The 17,419-nt window shown below is 41.1% G+C and overlaps 1 protein-coding gene across 1 annotated transcript in view; it reads right to left on the bottom strand.

Moving 5' to 3' along the window:
• The window catches only part of ADARB2 (adenosine deaminase RNA specific B2 (inactive)), a 409,108-nt gene that overhangs the window by 72,651 nt on the left and 319,038 nt on the right, over positions 1–17,419 (bottom strand). The window lies entirely within an intron of this gene.

Raw genomic sequence — 17,419 nt, 5'->3', positions numbered from 1 at the left:
CTAGTGAGGAGGGCTTTAAACTAGGTTCGCTGGGGGCAGATGACAAAAACCCACAGGTAAGTATAAAAATAGTGACTTTAACATTGGGTTAGATGTTTAGGATGAGAGGGGAGATGTGGAAAATGACAATAGGGTCAAAGGAGCAACAAGAAGGTAATCAGTGGGGGCCAGGGGGCGGGAACCTGATCAACATTTTAAATGTCTACACACAAATGCAAGGAGAACTGGAAGTATTAGTACATAAGCTAAACTGTGATTTAATTGGCATCACAGAGACTTGGTGGGATAAGTCTCATGACTGGAATAATGGTATAGAGGTGTATATAGCTTGTTCAGAAAGGACAGGCAGGGAAAAAGGGAAGAGGGGTTGCATTATACATAAAGGATATATACACTTATTCTGAGGTCCAGAAGGAGGTGGGAGGCAGACCTGTTGAGAGTCTCTGTGTTATGTCATGGTGGGAGGTCTACTATAGACCACCAAATCAGGAAGAGAAGGTGGATGAGGCATTTCTAAAACAAACAATAGAAATATCCAAAACACAGGACCTGGGAGTAATTGGGGGACTTTCGAAACCCAGGCATCTATTGGGAAAGTAATATGTCAAAACACAAAATTTCCAGTAAGTTCTTGGAATGTATTGGTGACAACTTTTTGTTCCAGAAAGTGGAGGAAGTAACCAGGGGGACAGCCATTTTACACTTGATTCTGACCAACAGGGAGGAATTGGTAGTGAAACTGAAGGTGAAAGGCAATCTGGGTGACAGTGATCATGAAATGATTTTTCATGATTCTAAGGAAAGGAAGGAATGAGAGCAGCAGAATAAGGATAATGGATTTCAAAAAAGTACACTTTAACAAACTCAGAGAACTGGAGGTAAGGTTCCATGGTAAGAAAAATCTAAGGGAAAAAGGAGTTCAGGAGAGCTGGCAGTTCCTCAAGGAGACAATATTAAAGGCACAACTGCAAACTATTCCGGTTCAAAGGAAAGATAGGAAGAATAGCAAGAGGTCAATATGGCTCCATCAGGAGCTCCTTAATGACCTGAAAATCAAAAAGGAATCCTACAAGAAAAAGGAAACATGGTCAAATTGATAAGGTGGAGTACAAAAGAACAGCACAAGTATTTAGGAACAAAATCAGAAAGGCTAAGACACAAAATGAATTACACCTGGTAAGGGACACAAAAGGCAATAAAAAGAGATTCTTTAAATACATTAGGAGCAAGAGAAAGCCAAAGAAAAGTGTGGGTCCTCTACTTAGCGGGGAAGGAGTGCTAATAATTGATAACATCAAAAAAGCTGAGGTGCTTAATGCTTATTTTGCTTCAGTCTTCACTAAAAAGGTTAATGATAACCAGATACTTGACCCAATTAGTATTAACAACCAGAGGGAAGGAATGCAAGCCAAAATAGGGAAAGAACAAGTTAAAGAATATTTAGATAAGTTAGACGTATTGAAGTTGGCAGGGCCTGATGAAATTCATCATAGGGCACTTAAGAAACTAGCTGAAGCAATCTCAGAGCCATTAGCAATTATCTTTGAGAACTCTTGGAGGACAGGAGAGGTCCCAGAAGACTGGAGAAGAGCAAACATACTACCTATTTTTGAAAAGAGGAACAAGGGGGACCCAGGGAATTATAGACCATTCAGCCTAACTTCAATACCTGGAAAGCTACTGGAGCAAATTATTAAACAATCAGTTTGTAAGCACCTGGAGGATAATAGGGTTATAAGGAATAGTTGGCATGGATTTGTCAAGAACAAATCATGCCAAACCAACTTCTTTTCCTTATTTGATAGGGTTACTGACCCAGTGGATGAGGGAAGCAGTAAATATGACATACCTTAATTTTAGTAAGGTTTTTGACACAGTTCCACATGATATTCTCATAAGCAAACTAGGAAAATATGGTCTAGATTAAACTATGATAAGGTGGGTGCACAACAGATTTAAAGACCGTACTCAAAGAGTAGTTATCATTGGTTTGTTGTCAAATTGGAAGGACGTATCTCATGGGGTCCCGCAGAGGCCAGTATTATTCAATATTTTCATTAAAGACTTGGATAATGGAATAGAGAGTATGCCCATAAAATTTGCAGATGACATCAAGCTGGGAGGGGTTGCAAGCACTTTGGAGGACAGGTTTAAAATTCAAAAGGACCTTGACAAATTGGATAGTTGGTCTGAATTCAATAAGATGAAATTTAATAAAGACAAGTGCAAAGTACTTCACTTAGGAAAGAAAAATCAAATGTACAACTACAAAATGGGCAATAATTGTCTAGGTGGTAGTACTGCTGAAAAGGATCTGGAGGTTATAGTTAGGGGTCTACTTAAATCACAGAGAAATCACACATTTTTCATGGGTTAGTCACAGCGTAAATAGAAAATTTAATGGATGTGTTCATACCATGCCACCCTTACTTCTGCGCTGCTGCTGCTGGTGCTGCCCGGCCAGCAGATGCCACTCTCCAGCCACTTAACTCTGAATGCAGAATGGAGAGTGGCGGCTGCTGGTCAGGCACCCAGATTTGAAGGCAGTGCCACCACCAGCAGCAGCAAAAAAGTAAGGATGACATGGTATGGTATTGCCATGCTTACTTCTGCGTTGCTGCTGGCAGTGGAGCTGCCTTCAGAGCTGGGTGCCTGGTCAGTAGCCACTGCTGTCTGGCCACCCAGCGCTGAAGGCAGAGCATAAGTAAGGGTGGCAATACCATGACTCCCCTACAATAGGCTTACCATGCCTTTTTGGGTCAGGAGCCCCAGTCTGAGAAACGCTGTGTAGTGTAATGTAAAAGTACACAAAAGACCAGATTATAGTGAATAATCCCAACTCTACATATAAAACGATGGGGTCTAATTTAGCTGTTACCACTCAAGAAAGAGATCTTGGAGTCATTGTGGATAGTTCTCTGAAAACATCCACTCAATGTGCAGCGGCAGTCAAAAAAGTGAACAGAATGTTGGGAATCATTAAGAAAGGGATAGATAATAAGACAGAAAATATCATGTTGCCTCTATATACATCCATGGTACACCCACATCTTGAATACTGTGTGCAGATGTGATCACCCCATCTCAAAAAAAGATATTTTGGACTTGGAAAAGGTTCAGAAAAGGGCAACAAAAATGATTAGGGGTACGGAACTGCTGCCATATGAGTCGAGATTAATAAAACTGGGACTTTTCAGCTTGGAAAAGAGAGGATAAGGGGGAATATGAGAAAGGTCTATAAAATCATGACTGCTGTGGAGAAAGTAAATAAGGAAGTGTTATTTACTCCTCATAACACAAGAACTAGGGGTCACCAAATGAAATTAATAGGCATCAGGTTTAAAACAAACAAAAGGAAGTATTTTTTCACACAATGCACAGTCAAACTGTGGTCCTTGCCAGAGGATGTTGTGAAGGCCAAGACTATAACAGGGTTCAAAAAAGAACTAGATAAATTCATGGAGGATAGATCCATCAATGGCGTCCCTAGCCTCTGTTTGCCAGAAGCTGGGAATGGGCGACAGGGGATGGATCACTTGATGATTACCTGTTCTGTTCATTCCCTCAGGATACTGGGCTAGATGGACCTTTGGTCTGACCCAGTATGACCGTTCTTATGTTCTTATGTTATTTCACAGGGGAACCAGATTTTACAGTCTGTGACACGTTTTTCATGGCTGCAAATTTGGTAGCGCCCTAGTTATAGTTGACCACAAACTGAACAATGAATCAATAGTGTGATGCAGCTGCAATAAAGGCTAATATGATTCTGGGGAGTATTAACAGGAGTGTTGGATGTCAGACACAGGAGGTAATTGTCCCACTCTACTTGGCAGTGTTGAGGCCCCAACTGGAGAGCTGTGTCCAATTCTGGGCACCAAAAATTTGGAAAGATGTGGACAAACTGGAAAGAGTCCAGAGGAGACCAACAAAAATTATCAAGATTTAGCGAACCTGACCTATGAGGAAAGGTTAAAAAAATGGGCATTGTTTAGTCTTGAGAAAAAAAGACTGAGGGGGAACCTGATAAGTCTTCCACTATGTTAAGGGCTGTTATAAAGAGGACTGTATCAATTGGTCTCCATGTCCACTGAAGGTAAGACAAAAAGTAATAGGTTTAATCTGCAGCAAGGGAGATTTAGGTTAGATATTAGGAAAAACTTTCTAACTATAAAGGAAGTGAAGCTCTGGAAAAGGCGCTTAAGAGAGGTTGTGGAGTCCCCATCATTGGAAGCTTTTAAAAACAAGTTGGACAAACACCTGTCAGGAATGGTCTAGGTTTACTTGGTTCTGCCACAGTGCTGGGGGCTGGACTTGATGACTTCTCGAGGTCCCTTCCAGCTCTATATTTCTATGATTCCATGACAGTGCAGTACTACCATTAATCCAACATCAATATCCAATATGCCACTTCCTGAATTACTAACATAACTTCTTACAGCACCTTGGTGTTCTTTAGAGCTCTCCCACCCAAATACTAACCTGGCCTTCTTCTGTTCAGCTTGGGAGAAGGGATGGAATGTCATTATAAAGGAGAATGTCTGCAGGTTTTATAATGTGCTGTGCTCTGTACTGTCAACCCCAAGTGTTCAAAAATCATGAGCCAGAACCTAAACATCATGAGACTGGCTTAAAAATCATGAGATTTTTTAAAATAATAATAAATCTGGGATCTTTTTATTTGCCTTCTGGTGTTTGAGCCTTTAGGCTTCATGATTTCCAGCCTTTTTCCACAACCATTACGGCGAGAAACTTACTTTAAAAAAAATGAAGGCGGAGACCCTAGGACTTCAGGAACTGGGCCAATATGTAAAACATCAAATACCATGAGACGTGCGATAAAATCGTGAGAGTTGGCCACACTGCTTCCTTACACATATCTCACAACACACAGCAGTTACAACAATAGAAATGTTACAGTAAGATGTCGACAGAGCAGGCGGAGACAGTAAACAAGGAGAGATGCAAGGGTTTGGTCAGAGTATGAGCCAGATGTGGGGAACTGATTGACAACTCAGAGTCTACAGGCAGCATAGTTTATGAGTTATGCTTTAAAAAAATTACTACAATAAATGTAAGGTATGTCTATACACAGCTGCCAGGGACAACTCCACCAGTAAAAGCAATGAGCCGGGTCCTCGGCTATCTAAATCAGCATAGCTCGAATGACTTCAGTAGCACTGCACTGATTTACGCCTGCTGAAGGTCTAGTGCACTGTTGTCATGTATGGGATAGCTACCTTCCACAATGAAGAATTTGGGGCCCAGAAAACAACACCTAAAAAGAAAACTCAAAGTCACAAGGTGTAATTGGGTGCAACAGTCAACAGATCTTGCAATCAAGGTAGTTGCAGCCTACCAAATCTGCACTATTCCAAATCTGAGTTAGATCCATTGTGTGTATTAGAGAAAGGCAGTGCCTGCTTGTCAGTGATCTGTGTAATATTCAATTGACTAAATTCAGACTGAGGTCAACTGAGTTGCATCTACTAACACTAATTCTGAATTGAGCTCTCTATCTGGATGCCTAATATTTTGCACCCATAATAAAGAAAAGTTACTGTGTAAGCATGCACTTTACTGCACATTTTAGGACCTACTAGCAAGAAAGAAATCTATCTTCCTTTTCAACATGACACTGTAAAGACTGTATTAGGAACTTGTTCGTCTTGAATTTAAAAAAAATCAGACAAATCAGGCTTGATTAATTAAGAAAAAAATCCACCTCTTTTATTAGGTTGGAGACAACTGACACAAACTACTATTCACGAAAACGCAAAGCCAGGAATAATGATAGTGTAAAGTCAGCCCTCATGAATAATTCATAGGGTACAATTTCATGTTATTTTAAATGGTGCTGCTTCTCTTGCTGATAAGCAATAATTTTGTGTTCTTTCTTTGCTTTTTTTAACAAATCAATCAAAAGGATTCTCTATTGTTTAATGTATTTGGAATCATTTCTGAAACAGCTTAATAGAGCTGTGATCACACACTGATTTATTTTTCATTCTCTATCCACTGTGGAATAGGATGAGGGTTCCATTTCTGGCTTGTTTTTAGGAAATGAAATTTTTTTGAAGCTACTGACGTAGCATCCGACAAATCCTGCATTCCTTTGCGTTATGTTGTTCCATAGCAACCATATATTATCAGTCAGAATGACCTTAACTTTAGAATAAGAGAACATCTAGACAAGAAAGGACAAAATGCTGTATGTCCTCCATGGGACAGCACACCAGGGTCTGATCCTGCAATCTGAACCACACCAGCAAGCCGTGTGCCTACTCAGAGTCCCACTGTAGTCATGGAGGCTTTGCACAGACAGAGGGATCTACCCACACAGGGCAGATTGAAAGGCTGGGGTCTGTCCGTGTATCTCCTGTGTAGCAGGTGACATCTGAACACAAAATGGCAGCTGCCTCTGCAGCAGAGAAGGGGAACTTTTCTCTGTCTAAAGAGAAAAACAAATCGTAACAGACACAAGCTACATAGACCACACTTTGCAAACCCCATACTCTCATTGCATATTATTGTTTATTATTTATTATTATTATTTTATTTGTATTGTGGTAGCATCTAGGAGCTACACAGAACAAAAAGTCCTCCCTCCCCCGCCGAAGAGTTTACAATCTATGTGTAAGACAAGCGACAACAGGTGGATACAGTCAGTCAGATAGGAAAGCATAACTTTCTGCAGCTATCTGGAAGGGGTACACCCAAAGGCTGTGTCTATGCTACCCTTTTTCTCTTTATCCCCACCTTTGCTATCACTATTTCAACTCTACCATTGGAAGTAACAGTGAGACCAGCTGCTGAGGTTCTAACGATCATGTGATCTAATCCTAGCGACCTCACGAGATGTTTAGGTTAACGCTCCTGCGATTGCGGCCACTGGTGGAATTGAACCAGTGGCAGCAACGGTGGGATGTTTTAGAAGTAATCCTTAGTGCAGACAAGGCCAAAGGAGGAAAAGGAATGTTAAGAGTGGCTCAAGGAGTTATTGCTAGGTGTGACGGGATGAATCTGAACAAAGGGTGGCTGAACGTCAGGGAAAAAAGGTCAACAATGAGTTTAATGGCATTTTTGGGTGCACAAAGTAATGGAGACTTGGCCCCACAATGGCTAGTGAACATCAATGATATTTGAAATGCTGTGGTTGCATAGTGATTTCTTCTCCTGATCTCTTCCTGATGTGAGTTATCTAAAAGTGAATACTACATCATATTTCTACTGCAGGTGGGAGCAGGAAGGATCCGCTGGGATCCTCACATGTTCTCCCTGGCTTATTCTCCCTTCTTTCCATGCTCAGGTCATGTGCTCGAGTAGCCCCTCCTTTGCTGTGCAGAGCTGGACTTTATCAGCTCGCTGGAGAGGGCCATCTCGAAGACACGCTCAACCCCCGTCAGAGGTGGAACAGGGATTCACTCCTCTCTGTCCTGAACTCAGATCACAGCATGGTGGTAACAACAGCCGGCTTCTCAGTGTACGAGAACTGATATTGCTAAGACACGTTAAACAGCCCTTGCTACCAAGACATTTCTTTGTGAAATGAGCTCTTCAAATCCAATTCATTTTAAAGCAAAATCCTTTTACGAACTAAGCCCATTCTGACTTGCTGGCTCAGATCCGTGGCTGTCTGAAAAAGAACAGACCTACGGGTACATTTTCTACCTCACTCTATGCATTTCATTTCAGCAAGTGTCATTCTTAATGAGAAGCAGCTAGTTCTGGGTCATAGAGCACTATAAGACAGAGAATTGGCCAGACAGGGATGTTGACAAACTTGAGGTAGATCAGAAAACAGGAACAAAACTGATTAAAAGACTGTGGAGGAGACTAAATCAGAACAGGTTAAAATAATTAAATAGGTATAGCACTGCTAATTGACAACTAAGGGAATAGGATAAATGTCTGCATGTATTTGAAGGGTGCAAACTGAATGGGGGGTATTATTAGGGTGGTACAAGGAGTGATAACTAAGAGCAATGGGATCAAATCATGGAAAGTAAATGGCAGGCTGAATAACGGGAGAGAATTATTAACAATGAGCTCTATTACATGGGAATGGTCTCCCAGGGATAGTATTTAAAGTAGACTGCTAATTGAGTCATTTCAATCTAGACTGGAAAAAGCATTCAGGAATGTACTACAGGAAACAATCTTGCACTTGCAGGGGAATAGACTGGATGACTTAGCAGTCTTTTCCAGTTCTAATTTCTATGGTCCATTTCATTCCTCCCTTCTGTGGATGGAAAGGATGAAATCCCAGTGGATTTGCTCCTGGGGAGCGTGGAAAGGGACAATACTACCACCATTCTCCCTTTTCCTGCCCCTCTATGGTGTTGAAAATCTACAGGGGGTCAGGCAGACCAGAACAGGAATAGGTGGTCTGCATACTTGGTCCCCTCACCAAATTCACAGGATTCTTTGCCTAAGTTAATACTGACAGAGTCAATATTAACATAGGCATCTCTTCCCCGTCCCTGTCCCCCAACCTTTTGAGACTCGGAACATAATTTTCCTCCTCAGGCTTTGTCTTCAAATCCGGCGGGTAGCAATCGGTTTTTCGGGGATCGACTTACCGCGTCTAGTGAAGACGCGGTAAAATCGATCCCTGATCGCTCTGCCGTCGACTCCGGAAATCCACCTCGGCAGGAGGCGGCAGCGGAGTCGGCGGCAGCGCGGCAGCGGTCGACTTTCCCGCGTCCTCACCGCTAGGTAAGCCGACCTAAAATACGCAACTTCAGCTACGGTATTCACGTAGCTGAAGTTGCGTATCTTAGGTCGGACCCCCGCTGCCTCAGGGATAAAACCAAGCCCCCATTTTACTTTAAAGGTGAACTGAAACATTTTTGCCAGCCAATACCTGAGTTCAGAAATCTGTGTTTCTCCTACAGGAGGAAGCATCACTAACATCTAAGCAGTAAACAAAGCTACATTCTTAGACTTCTTTATGTGATGGTAATATCATCATCCTTAACTGCAGTAGGGAAAACAGAATCCTTAACTCAAGCTCGCTGTTGAGCACAGGTGGAACGGATTTTCAAATATTTTTTTTCAAATGTATTTATCATTTTCTTAAGCTTTTGAATATTAAAAGCAACCTCTGTCCTTTATTTGTTTCTATTTGCCCCTGAACATCACTGTTTTCAGAGATGGACCTGAGGTGCAGTGTTCGGATGGGGACCTAAACTTTCCCAAGTGTGACCAGTTTGATTACAGTTTGAAGTTTAGATCTGGCCATTAGCTTACACATTTAGGCCCAGCACCAGAGAGTTTATTTATACATTTTTTTTACTATGCCTGTTCTGAAAAATGATCAACAATATTAGCTAACTAGAGTGGGTCAAAACTGTGGCCGGATCTACACATAGTTTTTGTAGTGATATAATTATTTTGGTAAGGGGTATGATTTTTAAAATTATATAGTTATACCAGTACACCCCCTATTATGGACACCATTTTACTGAAGTAAACATGCCTTTTACCAGTACAGTTTATTTCCCTTTATGTATAAGAATAAACTGTACTGCCATTAGCACCATTATACTGCTATAACTGCATATGCACTGGGGACTTTTGTGTGTAGACAAGGTCTTATTTATTTCTAGCTTTTTAAATCTTGAGTTTGTGTGGCTTCAGGTTCAAATAAACTCAAAATGCAACTTGGTCAAGCCTGCCACGTTTCCCCTTCTTCCACATTGAAACCCTGGGCCATGGTTGCTGAAAATAAGGCCCAGGTTAACAAACCTGAATGAATTTTTCAATGAGTTTTGGAGTTCAGAAAATCTGAATTCAAGTAAGTTTTGCATGGGCTGGAGTTTCATCACAAAGGTTTCCTTCCGCTTAGGTGCTGATCCTTCTGCCTAGCTGGAGCCTTTTCTTATACTTCTGAAAATAAAGCTCTGGTATATGCTAAGTTTTACATTTCTTAAGCAAGATCATAAAGCTAAAATGTTACTTGATGTCAGGGCCGGCTCCAGGGTTTTGGCCGCCCCAAGCAGCCAAACAAACAAACAAAAAGCCGCGATCGCGATCTGCAGTGGCAATTCGGCGGGAGGTCCTTCGCTCCGAGCAGGAGTGAGGGACCGTCCGCCGAATTGCCGTCGAACAGCTGGACGTGCCGCCCCTCTCCGAAGTGGCCGCCCCAAGCACCTGCTTGGTAAGCTGGTGCCTGGAGCCGGCCCTGCTTGATGTACATCTTCTTTTTCACACTATTATTGACTGTATCAACTGCCAAATTCTGATCTTAGTTTGAGCCCAGATTTAAAAACCCAATCTAGTGTTTAGGTCTGGGGTTCCTTTTCAGCCCACTATATACTGGAATTGTGAAATTCAGATCTGTGGGATTCAGCCATTCAGTTACAGAGTTTGGAGTACTTACCACTAAGCTGCAGATGAACAGGATAAGGCTCATATCCAAAGGAAAACAGATTTTTTAAAAACAAAACTAGGCACATGGTTTCTAATCTAATCTATTCCTAGCTGTCTATCTCTAAGTATATCCAGAGAGCCCCATCAGCATAGAGTTTAAGCACTTCTAAAGAGTTGGTAAAATTTTCAAAAGCACCTAACTGACATAGGGCCAGATTTTAAAAAAGTTATTTAGGCACCCAAAGATGTAGATAGGAGCCTAGTGGGATTTTCAAAGCACCTAAACAGGTTTGATGCCTAATTCCCCATTCTCATCGAAAGTCAATGGTATGCAGGTTCTTAAGTGCCTAAGTCAGTTCTTGAAAATGGGACGGAGAAGCCTAAGTAACTTGGGGCTTTTGAAAAATTTACCCGGAATCTAATACTTTTCTGGGACATTGTTCATGGGACAGGTTTGTAAAATGTGTGCAGATGGCCTACCCAGTTTTGATGATGCCAGTTTTTGACACGAATCAGCTTTGGGATCCTGCATATTTATAACGTAAATGTTACAAATCTGTCTTCCCTGTTTAAAGTATGGATCAGAAATTAATTGTCCATCAATATTCTTGATTGTAGTTAGAGGGCAGGTTTTTTTAATCTTAATATGACTGGAAAGCTCCATGGAGACATATTGCAAACTTTCCCTTTTTTTCTGTTATTCTGCTTAGCAATTATTAAGATCAATTCCATGAGATAACAGATGATAATGTCCCATCTTTCATCGAAGCATGAAATTGCTGTTTAGGGTGCTTTTGTCGAGTTCATCTTTATTTCATATAGATAACTGAAAAGACCTCCCTATTTGCTTTTAAGATCAAAGTGATTGTCAGCCTCTCTCTCTCTCTCTCTCACACACACACAAAATTGAATTGAGAAATCAACTTATAGCATTTTCCCATGAATGTCCCCCACTGTGAAGAGCACTGAACTTTCTTAATGCTTCATTTTTAGCAGGAAAGATGACAAAAAAGTCTCTACGTGTATTTAAACTGTCAAGGTTTATCAAACACAATGGGAAAATAGTATTTAAATACCAGTTTCATCTTGTTTGTATCAATTCTGAGGGCTTGTCTACACTTACCGGAGGATCGACATGCGGTGATCGATGCATCGGCAGTCCATTTAGTGGGTCTAGTGAAGACCCATTAAATCGACCGCAGATCGCTCTCCCGGTGACTCCTGTACTCGACCAGATTGAGAAGAGTAAGGGGAGTCAACAGGAGAGCGTCTCCCATCGACATTGTGTAGTGTGGACCCTGCGGTAAGTAGATCTAAGCTATGTCGATTTGAGTTACACTATTCACGTAACTCAAATTGCATAGCTTAGATTGACTTTTCCCTGTAGTGTAGACAAGGCCTAAGATTTTTTTTCATGAAAGAGGGACTTTGGCAATAACAGATCATCCATGGAGCAAGTGACAGGTATTCTTTATCATGTCCAGTAATTTTAGGTACTGAGCAAGTGTATGTGTAACCCCCTGGAGAGTGTGTGGTTCAGGTTCTGCTCTGTGCTAATCCACACAGGATATGAGTTGTAGCAGCTCACAACTATAAAGCCTTGTCTCTTTAACTCAAGCTGTAGCAGCCTATGTCCTGGTTCACTCCCTAGTGTATAAGCCAAGTGGGTGGCCATCACATGCACGTGTATTTATTAATGTCCGCAAAAGAAAACTATCAGTGGTTGAATAACAGTGTGGATGTTCTCTGATGCTGTGTGTCTCATAGCAAATGTTACAAAACTACAAGGCTTTCTTCTCTTGTCCCTTCTGCAGGACACAAAAATATAACAATAGTTTGGTCTTCATAATCGGCAAATTATGCCTAAGAAGCAGAATTGTACAGACCACAGGGAAAGAGGCACACCACCCTTATGGTGCAAAAGGAGGCATCCTGCCTGTGGTATGTCCTAAATGGAAAGGAGGAATATAAATGCACAGAAGCACGCCCATGAGAAGCCAATCAAAACTTGATTGCAGTAAGCCAGAAAGCATCACTTAACAGTAACTTCCCTTTCCCCCTTAATTAAACCATCGACTTCTCAAAAGAAATGGATCTTCTTTCTTCCAAACCTTGATTTGCCATGAACCCCCTTTGGACTGATGTTCTCTGACTGTTGAGAAGTTTGCCCAACAAAGTGGAAAAGTTCCTCCTGTTGGAGTGCTCATTCATCTCCTCCAGGGGATGCTCTATCTATAGGCAAATGAGGCAGCTGCATAGGTTCTGCCTAGGGCAGCAGAGGTGGCTGAGCCAAACCTCATTGGTGCTGCAGCCCCATGCACCAGGTTGCTTTTACCATAAGCACTGAACTATCAGAAGGCTCACAGACCCCCTTTCCCTCCCCCAAGCCTGACACACCCGGAGGGAGAGTTCCCCTGTTATGGGGGGAGTGGCACGCTGAAGTGTTGCTTAGGGCTGCAGATTGTCTTGAGTCTCCTTCTCTCTTTTTTTCTTCCTGGGTTGCTTTCCTGCCTCCCTTGCTCTCATACTTCCCAGAGTGGTGCTGCTGGCTTGGCAGAGGAGAGACCCAATGAACAGTTACTCCACTGGTCCAGTTTGGCATTATCCTCCCATTTTAACTCTCCACTTGAACAAAACATTCAATTTAGCATTGTTTTACACTTGCCTGAAGAATACGAATATCACTTTACACTCCAAATAAACTAACACTAGTGTTGAAAATGTGGCCTCATTCTTCCTCTACAATAGTGAAAACGTGGAGGTACAGGGGGAAGGGTGGAGAGGAACAAGTCCTGTTGCTCTTTGGCAAAGGTGCCATCTACATTCCCCTTTGCCCTTCCCTCCTAGCACAGTGCAATGTGCAGGTGGTGGATTGCACAGCTCTAGCACAGAGATATAGGACAAGACCAAAACAAATGTCAAAATACCAAAGGGATAAGGATGACATTTTATTGCCATCACAGCTATTTTTATGTGGCCTAGATATGTAGTAAGGGTTGGACAGTAAGGGCTAAAGTGCCAGGGGATTAGTCCATCCCCACTCCAGAAGAACTCAACAAGGCTGGGGGATGTTGGGCCGGATAGCATGTGCATGTGGTTTGTCGAAAGATGAAGCCCAGGGTCGCAGAAAGATTAGTGAACCTGGCCCAAGCTTTCAGTGAGCTTCGGCTCAATTTCAAATTAGTTCTCAACATTAGGGATGTTTCTGAGATGCAAAGCTCATTCTAGATCCAGATCCCAACATTCGCGAAGTGCAAAATGGTTCACATCATCTTATGTCGATGAGCCTGACATGCTGCATTTGGATCAGAGTCTGAACCTCCTGAAAGATGGAGGGGTTTGGGATCTGTTCCAGTTCAGATCCATCTCTAGATAATGTTTTGCACAATGCTAATCTACAGCATAATGTGAATTTGTTCCAGATAATTTAGCCACCCTTTCTTGAATATGCACTTGATACCACCCGCCTCGTCTGAAAAATTGCTCAGCAAGTACTAAACATGTATATTCTGAGTTGACAGTCTGTATTTGATACAGTTCTGTCTTGGTTGTCTTTCTAGTTTTCTGAGTTGAAGTAAAAGTGAGTTGGACAAACCATTTTGTTAAACCAGTGTAAAACTGGTGAAAATAAGGCCCTCACATTAATATTGTGCTACACTAATGAATAAACCTAACAATTTATTTCAGAAGATCCTGGACGGAAAAGGGGTAGATCTTTATTTTCTGTGATTCTCTGTGGATTATGTTATCACTAGAGATGGCTGATTTTTTTTTCACAAAACAGTTTTCCATTGGAAAATGTGATTTTGTCAAAATCAAAATATTTCATGGGAATGTGCTGATTTTCAACAAATTTGACAGTTTCAAAATGATTTCTTTCAATTTTCTTGTTTCATACCAATAATGTTGCCATATTTCACTCCGATAATGTCAAAACATTTTGTTCTAATAGTGTTGAAACATTTTGCTTTGAGTTTATTGTTTCATGTACATTACATTGCAATATTTCAGCATTATGGAAATGAAACCTTTCACAAGGTTATTTTGACGTTTTTGAATCAAAATATTTTGGAATTTCCATTTTGCTAAATATTTCAAGATTTCAACTTTTCATCAAGATTCGAGATGAAAACAAATTTTGAAATGTCAGAATTTCCTGTGGGATAGAAATTCTGTTTTCCTACGAGCAATGTATCACTACTGAAAACTCACAGCCACTCAGTAACATCATTTTCTACATTTTTTTCCTCTTTCTTCTTCCTTCTAGCTAGGAATTTGCTCTTGGTGCTAAAACATAACACAGACACAGCACTCAACTGCAATTCTCTTTGGTTTCCCCTGTAATCTGAAAAAGCAGAAAAAAATGCCAGAGTTCAGGAAAAGAGAACCAATTTGCTGCACTTTTGTTTTGTTTGTAGAGCTGCTGTATTATCTCAACGGCAGTTATCCCACAAGCACATTGGGTTATTTTTACAAGTTTTGCCTGAAAACAGCACAAGCATGGAAAATTCTATTTATAAGCCATATGACATTAAATTGAAATGAGGGGAAAAACAGAATGAGTTTTGGATGCAGGGAGCTATGTATCTCACCAAATTCAATAAGACATTACTAGAGTTATTTTTATTGCTGTTATTATTATTTATTATTTGCTTAGCTTTTACAATTCTCCACGGTAGCAGCCAGATTCCATGTTAATAACACAAGAGATTTGCACTTATTCATAGGTCTGCTGATAGAGTGAAACCTACTCCTACCACCTTTGAAACCTTATACCTTCATGATCCTTGCTACCTCTGGGAATGATGGCTGGGAAAAGAGCACAACCTTGCAAGGACAGAACAGAATGTAGTTTCACAAATGGCAAATAATCCTCCCTATCCACGGGTTTGCAGATATGCTCATGCAAGAAGGGATTCAAATCTTCATGGGGAATGTGTCCAGATAAGGCTGCTTTTGGCTTGGTATCTTCTCTTGAGCACAGCTATAGCAGTGAGTTCAGTCTGGGGGGCTCCTTAGGACCAGTAAAATCTAATGACAAATTGGAGACAATTTAAACTGGGAGAATTCAGAGGGAAAAAAATTAAAATAATGAGGAGTCTGGAGGAATGGACCTATGAGGATAAATTAAATATATTTGTTTCTTGGATTTGTGCTGACTATGGAGAAATGTGAAGTGCAAGAGAATAAAATCCCAGTTAAAGGATTTTACTCGTATGAAATTCAAAAGGAGCTGGAGGAAGGACTCTTCAAACTCCCCACCCTCCCCACACAAGGAAGCAAAGCCACCAATACAACCTGACCATGTCCAGCAACTGTTGGGCTGGAGGGGTCAGTGGACATGTTCCATTACACTACTCCTATGTTTATTTTGGCTATGCATGGACCTAATGGCTTTGTTTACGGTATTTTGGGCTCTACTGTGCCTGTTTAAGTGGAGCTAGGATTGGGTCCCAAGGAAGCAGAAGGGTTATTTAGGGTGGCACCATGGGTATGAATGAGATGAAGTTATAAATGGGAAAATGTATGCTGAATATTAGGAAAAGCTTCTTGATGATGAGATTGATTCACTTGTGGAGCAGTCTCCCAAAGGAAGTGATTGAAGCCACATTACTCAGGACACCAACAACTAGACTTTTTCAAAGAAACAACTTCATGTTTTCTCCTTTGAGGCCCTGCATGCTCAGGAAGAGCTCCCCTAAACACGTGCAAAGCTCCCTCACTGTCCTGCTTCAAGGCCCTTACATTTTTTCCTGTGCTATGATGCCTACAAAAAAACCTGATATTGGTTAGACAGTTGGTACACTGAGACCACTGCCTAACGGGCTAACCAGTATTATCTTATTGTTTCCTAGTGATCCCCCATCTGACTGTTGTATCCCCCCTCATCTCTTTTACTTTGACTGTAAGCTCTTCGAGGCAGGGATCATCTTTTTGTTCTATGTTTGTACAGCACCTAGCACTATGGGGGTCCTGGTCCATGACTGGAGCTCTTAGGCGCTATCACAATACAAACAACAATAATGATAGTAGGTTGGTCAAAGTAGTAGGAAATATAGGTGGGGAGCAATGCTGCATTGACAAAAGGTCGAAAAGACTATTAGGCCAACTCTGTCTCTAATTTCTGTGATTCTAATGCTGATTTCTCATGCTTTCCCTTTCAATAGGAGGCAACAAGTATGTGGAATTATGTGTTAGTCTATAGGATGTAGAATTTGTAGTTTGAAAGGACCTGGTAGGTAATCCTATCTCCAGCCTGCTGTTCTGCAATACGCACAATTGCCCCTGTTGAATCCGGCTAATGTAATTGCTGAAAGGAACAAGACAGAAAAGCCTGGATTAATTATACATTTCTCTCACCTCCAAGTTTTCCCTCTTATATCTAAAGTCTATCTACTGCTCCACACTTCTGAGTGAGAATGATGTTTAATGCAGTATCTGGGATGGTGACATTCTCATAAATATCATAAGGCGCCCAGAAACGAGGTAATCACTCCTATGCAAACAAACAAAGTAAGACCATTTATGCAATGCTTTTATCCACCTGCTGAACGTGTCTTTGTAGTATATGCTCTCAGGTTGAGTACATCCCCTGTTTAGAGGCTAACAGAACTGAACATCCAAGCATCTCCTCACCGAATATTTCCTGTGTTTAGATGGGAGCAGAATAGAAAGGTTTCTGGGCTTACTTAGAGTGGAAGAGAAATGGGCTGAGATTTGTTTTCACCTGCCAGTCTTAAATTAGACCTACGACTAAATGGCTCCAGCTCTAAAAATAATAAATAAACAAATAAATAAATAAAAGAGCTAATATTTTTCTTATTGATAATTAAAAAGGAACCCCTATTAGAAGAAATCAAATTAGCCAGATCTGCATTTCCTTCCATGAATAAAGAGAAAATGGTATATTTATAAATTTAGCTGTATTTCTACTGTCAATACATTTTTTGTGCACCTGCTCGAAGTTTAAATATTTGACGCTTGTTTTCTCTCAGAGTAGCAGCCGTGTTAGTCTGTATCCGCAAAAATAACAGGAGTACTTGTG

This window comes from Emys orbicularis, chromosome 2, assembly GCF_028017835.1.
Source record: "Emys orbicularis isolate rEmyOrb1 chromosome 2, rEmyOrb1.hap1, whole genome shotgun sequence".
NCBI lineage: Eukaryota > Metazoa > Chordata > Testudines > Emydidae > Emys > Emys orbicularis.
This window is presented reverse-complemented; position numbering and strand designations above follow the sequence as displayed.